We start from the raw sequence: 6791 nt of genomic DNA, 5'->3' as shown, positions 1-6791 counted from the left end.
GGGAGAGGAGAAGGCCAACAAGGGAGAGGAGGAGGCCAACAAGGGAGAGGAGCAGGCCAACAAGGAAGAGGAGAAGGTCCAGGAGGGAGAGCAAGACAACCTCACACCATCATTACGGACGAGAGGCGAGCAACAGTCATTGACCATGTCATTGTCCATGGCATGGCAATGGCTGAAGCAGGACTAAGAGTCCGTCCAAACCTGAGTAGGTTCACCGTGGCCACCATGGCCATCTCCTCTCCCTCCTCCTCTCCAACAAGGGAGAGGAGAAGGCCAACAAGGGAGAGGAGAAGGCCAACAAGGGAGAGGAGAAGGCCAACAAGGGAGAGGAGCAGGCCAACAAGGGAGAGGAGCAGGCCAACAAGGGAGAGGAGCAGGCCAACAAGAGAGAGGAGGAGGCCAACAAGGGAGAGGAGCAGGCCAACAAGGGAGAGGAGGAGGCCAACAAGGGAGAGGAGGAGGCCAACAAGGGAGAGGAGAAGGCCAACAAGGGAGAGGAGGAGGCCAACAAGGGAGAGGAGGAGGCCAACAAGGGAGAGGAAAAGGCCAACAAGGGAGAGGAGAAGGCCAAGAAGGGAGAGGAGAAGGTCTAGGAGGGAGAGCAAGACAACCTCGCACCATCATTACGGACGAGATGCGAGCAACAGTCATTGACCATGTCATTGTCCATGGCATGGCAATGGCTGAAGCAGGACTAAGAGTCCGTCCAAACCAGAGTAGGTTCACCGTGGGCACCATTATCAGGGCATTCAGACAACACAACAGGTATTGTACTCTATTGCTTTCTTTGTCACAAAACAATTTTACAAGCCTGTGAAAGTAGTCTATTGGTTTCAAATCAGTTGTTACTGTATTGTAAAACATGTCAATTGACAACACATGTTTCTTTCTTTAGAGTTGAAAGAATACCACATAGAGGTGGGAGGGTTGCCATATTTACAGCGGCACAAGAAACCCTCATTGTGGATATGGTTCGTGAGAACAACCTCATCAGACTCCGGGAGATCAGAGACAAAGTCATTGCCGATAATGTCAACTTTGAGAGCACTGATGATGTCAGCTTGGCCACAATAGACCGAGTTCTCCGGCGCCAAAAGATGCGGATGAAACAGGTCTATAGGGTTCCCTTTGAGGGCAACTCTGCGTGACACAAAGACCTACGTTACGAGTATGTGCAAGTAAGTATACATCCATGTTCAGAGTACAGTTAGTGGACATACTGTGTTGCTCAGTGGCCTACATTACTTCTGGACAATACTGTGCTACCTGATTGACTGTTGTATGAACACCTGTGCACTTTCACATTTTCACAGAGGATATTACAGTTGGACGCGATGGCCAGACCTCATGAGTACCTCTTCCTGGATGAGGCTGGCTTCAACCTGCAGAAACAAAGGCAAAGAGGCCGTAACATCATTGGCCAAAGAGCCATCACTGAGGTTCCTGGCCAACAGGGGGGTAATATTACTCTTTGTGCGCCCATGGGTTTGGAGGGGCTTGTCCACCGGCATGCAGTCCTTGGGTCTTACAACACCCAACGTCTCCTCAACTTCCTAGAGGAGCTAAAAGACATCCTCCTGGACCGCCAACAACACCATCCTGGGCCCGCACATCACATTTATGTGATAATTTGGGACAATGTACGTTTCCACAGAACAAACCAAATCAGAGAGTGGTTCACCACCAACAGTAACCACTTTTTAAACGTCTGTCTGCCACCCTACTCCCCTTTCCTGAACCCCATAGAGGAGTTCTTCTCATCGTGGAGATGGAAGGTTTATGACAGACAACCATAGACTAGAGAGAACCTCCTAAGGGCAATGGAGCTGGCCTATGTTGACATCCCAGTGGAGGCCTTCCAAGGATGGATTCGCCATTCCAGGGCGTTTTCCCCGCGGTGCCTGGCAAGAGACAATATAGCCTGCGATGTGGATGAGGTGATGTGGCCCGATGCAGCTCAGCGACATGATGCCGCACAGTGATTGTGCTGTGTGTGTGGTGTGAATAAAGTAAATAAAAAAACTTCACACCCTGATCATGTTTTCAAGAGTACAGTTGTGTTACAGTAGTATACATGCAGAATTTACTATAGATTTATACTCTTCATATGAAACTCACAAATCTAAATGCCTAATCCTCTGCAGAGATCTAAGAAGATCCGTTACTGTAAAGTTTCTAAAAATATGCATTGGCAGTAATGAAACAAAGAACCTTCTCACAATTTGAGCATTGTGTTTTCAATTGTTTTGCTGTAGTATGTAATGATGTGTATAGTGTTTACATTTTTGAAAGCTTCGAGCTGCTCTTTTGGTGTGAAAGTTTGAGTTTTGAAGTGAGAAGGTGTGGTTGTGTTTATGTAGCTTTAGAAAAGGGTGCTGTGTTTAGACATTGGGGAACATGGAGGAAACGTTTGTGAAATGTGTTTTAGCATTTGAGAAAAACTGTAATTGTGTGTGTGTGTGTGTGTGTGTGTGTGTGTGTGAGAGAGAGAGAGAGAGAGAGAGTGTGTGTGTCTGTGTGTGAGTCTGTGTATGTGTGAGTCTCTGAGTGTTTTAGAGTGAGTATTGTGTGTGTGCGTGTGTGTGTGTGTGTGTGTGTGTGTGTGTGTGTGTGTGTGTGTGTGTGTGTGTGTGTGTGTGTGTGTGTGTGTGTGTGTGTGTGTGTGTGTGTGTGTGTGTGTGTGTGTGTGAGAGAGAGAGACAGAGAGAGAGAGAGAAAGAGAGAGAGCAGTGGCGTAACTATCGGTAAGCAGGGTACGCGGTTGCTTACGGGCCCGGACCAATCAGGGGCCCGCGTGACTGGAAGATATTGATTGACAGCCGGGGCCCCCTATCACATTTTACTACTTTTAGTCTGATCGCATTTTACTTTATCTCGAAATTATTTGAATAAATAATGACATAAACATATTTTACCGATCATTAAATACATGTTTGAAACGAACAATGATGGATTTTGGTGTAATTTGTTTCGAATTGAGAATTGGGAATCCCCGGGTGAACATGCGTATTGCGTCACTCAATTTGCCATACTGTCAATTGCCCGTGCGCACCATCTGGATCTTAAGGATTTAATCGACAACTTTTCACAGAGGAAAGCACGGAAAATGCCGCTGTAATGCAATTGAGCATCTTTGATATGTATTTGGACCTAAGCCTGTGTGTGTAGTCATAGCAGTGAGTAATGTGTTATGGTGCCCGTCACCAGTGTTTTTTATTTTGTTGTGGTGCGCGTAGGCTACTCCTGATTTTGTCAGTCATCTCATCTCTTATGGCGCTTTTCCACTGCTGGTACGGCTCGGTACGGCTCAGTACGGTTCGGCTCGGCGCGACACGGTTCGGCTCCCTTCGCTTTTCCACTGCTGGTACGGCTCGGTACGGCACGGCACGGCTCGGTTTGCTTTTCCACTGCAGTTAGTACCGCTTCAAAGTGGGTGGGATTATAGTCGGATCGTTATAGTTTATCCGCTCCTCGGCAACCAACGAGACGAACGTCTGCACTTCGTCCACTGACCACGATTCAGCCATTTCTTTTTTATGGAAGTTTTCTTTCTTTCTTTTTTCGTCAAGCAAGTAGTTTTAAAACAGGTGCTACAGCGGTGGCTGTTGTCTACTGGCTATTTAAATCGAGTGGGTTTAGTGTCTCGTGTCGCAAATACAATGACGCTGATAGTGACGATTCTGTCTCTCTGACCAATCAGTGATCTGTAGTGTTTTCACGTCACATTTAGTACCGGTACGGTACGCTTGGAACCTCAACAGAGCAGGTACCATTTAAAGCGAGCCGAAGCGAGCCGTACCGTACCGTACCGTACCATGCAGTGGAAATGCGCCATAAGTGAGCCGTACCGAACCGAACCGTACTGTACCATGCAGTGGAAAAGCGCCAAAGCGTGCCATACCGAACCGAACCGTTCCATGCAGTGGAAAAGCGCCATTATATGCGTCATCACGTGCAGTAGGGGGGGCCCGCTTTGATACTCCTGCATAAGGGCCCGGTGTTGGCTTGTTACGCCACTGAGAGAGAGAGAGAGTGTGTGTGTGTGTCTGTGTGTGAGTATGTGTATGTGTGAGTCTCTGAGTGTTTTAGAGTGAGTATTGTGTGTGTGTGTGTGTGTGTGTGTGTGAGTGAGAGAGAGACAGAGAGAGAGAGAGAGAGAGAGAGAGAGAGAGAGAGAGAGAGAGAGAGAGAGAGAGAGAGAGAGAGAGAGAGAGAGAGAGATAGAGATAGAGATAGAGATAGAGATATAGATAGAGATAGAGATAGAGATAGAGATAGAGATAGAGATAGAGAGAGATAGAGAGAGAGAGAGAGAGAGAGAGAGAGAGAGATAGCGATAGAGAGAGAGAGAGAGAGAGAGAGAGAGAGAGAGAGAGAGAGAGAGAGAGAGATAGAGAGAGAGAGAGATAGAGAGAGAGATAGAGATAGAGAGAGAGAGATAGAGAGAGATAGAGAGAGAGAGAGAGAGAGAGAGAGAGAGAGATAGAGAGAGAGAGAGAGAGAGAGAGAGAGATAGAGATAGAGATAGAGAGAGAGAGAGAGAGAGAGAGAGAGAGAGAGAGAGAGAGAGAGAGAGAGAGAGAGAGAGAGAGAGAGAGATAGAGAGAGAGAGAGAGGCATACATGGTTGTGAAACATCAGTTATTGACAGAACACTTGGTTTAATATATAATATCATGTCCCGAACTGAACACTGGGGCATGTTGTGCCATGCCTGCGTGCTTCACAGATAAAGGAACCGGCTGGAGGCTTTTGTCTGTTTATTATTATTACAAAACTGTTTCAGCAATTTTATCAAGGATCATGTCCATATTTATTGTTATTATTTTATTAGTAACGACAACCTCATCCAGGGTGTGTGAGTCCAGTCAGCAGGTGAACGGGGGAGTTATGAGAAGATCACACACACACTATAGGATCCTCTCTAGCATCCCTGGCTGTGGAAATGCCTGTATGGTTATTATAATATGTGGCTGTGTTCACTTGCTTTTACTAAATGAAGAATCACTGGAATGTGTGGAAGACTGGCAGCAACAACCGATGTCTGGTCGTATTAATATGAGCACATCTACAAATAGTGATTGATGTTGCAACATCTTTTTCTATAACATCATTTGTAACCTATATAGGCTATAAACTGTTACTATTTAAATTCTACTGCGAGGATTTTTGAGCCAAATCAAAAACAGCAATCCAAAATACATATATATTTTATTTATTATATGTACAATCCTAAATCGCATGCAATCAAAATGTTGTTATTGCTCAAATTGTGTAAACAAAACTGTGTAAACACCATGCAAAATTATTATATATCTGCTATAATAAGAGCAAATATGCAGATGAAAACAATCCGAATTACAGGGAACTACACTTGAGTTATTATCTGAAGATCCTGACGCTTAAAAACGCCAGTCAACCATCAAGGTCTTTATATCCGTAGTCCTCCACAGGCTGCTGACATCATATCAGTGTTCAGACCGTGCGTTGTGATTGGTCACTGGTGACACGTGGCAGTCTAAGCCCCGCCCCCACTGTGAGAGGGAATGGAGGAATGTGGAGAGGGAGGGGCAGGCAATATTTACAAACACTGTTTAAAGAGACAGAGCTCACAAAACACGACCTCTGAGCTGCTGATCATATTACCTGTAGGACCAGCTGGGTATATGCAGCTCATCCAAACAAAGCCCCGGGACAGGACGTTTCAAACTGGTGCCAATGGAAACCAGAAGGAGTTACTGTGACATCAACACTTTATATCTTTAACCACAGATTGCTTGGCCTTTATTTCCAAATCTTCCATAGTCATGAAATTCTAACTTTACATTTTGATCATTTAATTTACAACTTTTCTAAATAAACAACACCTGTTGATACAAACAAAACCATTCAAATGCTGTCATCTTAACGCTGATTGTATGTGATTTTAAAAGGGACAAGGAATGAGAGGCTGTTCACTGCAGAGCCAAATGACATCCAGCTCCCCCTCTCTGGAGGTCATGGGTGGAGCGTAAAGGTCCGACCACCCCCTATCCCGACCCATGACTCGATCCCTCCACCCGTTAGATCCACTGAGGGATCACTTGCAAAGGATAGATGATAAGACCATAGAAATGTATACGTAGATGCCACATTCGAACGTTGCTGACACGCCAGCGCGTCAGCCATCTTGGAACAGTCAGCGTGCCATGTTTTTATAAATATTAACTCAATATTTCAGGATTTTAAAATAGTACTTTTAAATGTTTTTATTTTTAGAATGGTAACTTTTTAATGCCTTCATTTTGCTGTGTTGTGTTAGTTTAGCTAAATCAATTGCTGAAGTCTATTGCGGATGATATTCCTGCGTCTAACTACAGTTGCAGACGCTGTCAACTTGCTCTTGAACGTTCACGGACCGGATTTGACCGTTCCAATATGGCGGACGGCTTACATACAGCGGCCCATAGAAACAGACGCTAATGACCTTATTCTCAGCTGCACCATCTTTTATTTTTAACTTGAATGAAAGTGATGCTGTGAGGCATATATCTCTTCAGTGGGTTGTACTGTTATATAATGTGTTTTTGGATTGTTCTGCTGACGAAACACTGCAAAAATATCTTTCCAAGAAGTTCCAGTAGACAAAAACAAAACAAAAAAAAACAGACAGTATAAGCTGTGTTATAAGTGATCTAGGAGCTTTATAGGCAGCAGATGCCTTTGGAAACACAGCCTCACTGTCATGGCACTGACTGAATGAGGTCTATGAGGCATCTATATATATTTCTATGGATAAGACTATCAGCCCAA

Source organism: Rhinichthys klamathensis, unplaced genomic scaffold, assembly GCF_029890125.1.
Source record: "Rhinichthys klamathensis goyatoka isolate OS25496 unplaced genomic scaffold, OSU_Roscu_1.1 h1tg000025l_1, whole genome shotgun sequence".
NCBI lineage: Eukaryota > Metazoa > Chordata > Actinopteri > Cypriniformes > Leuciscidae > Rhinichthys > Rhinichthys klamathensis.
This window is presented reverse-complemented; position numbering follows the sequence as displayed.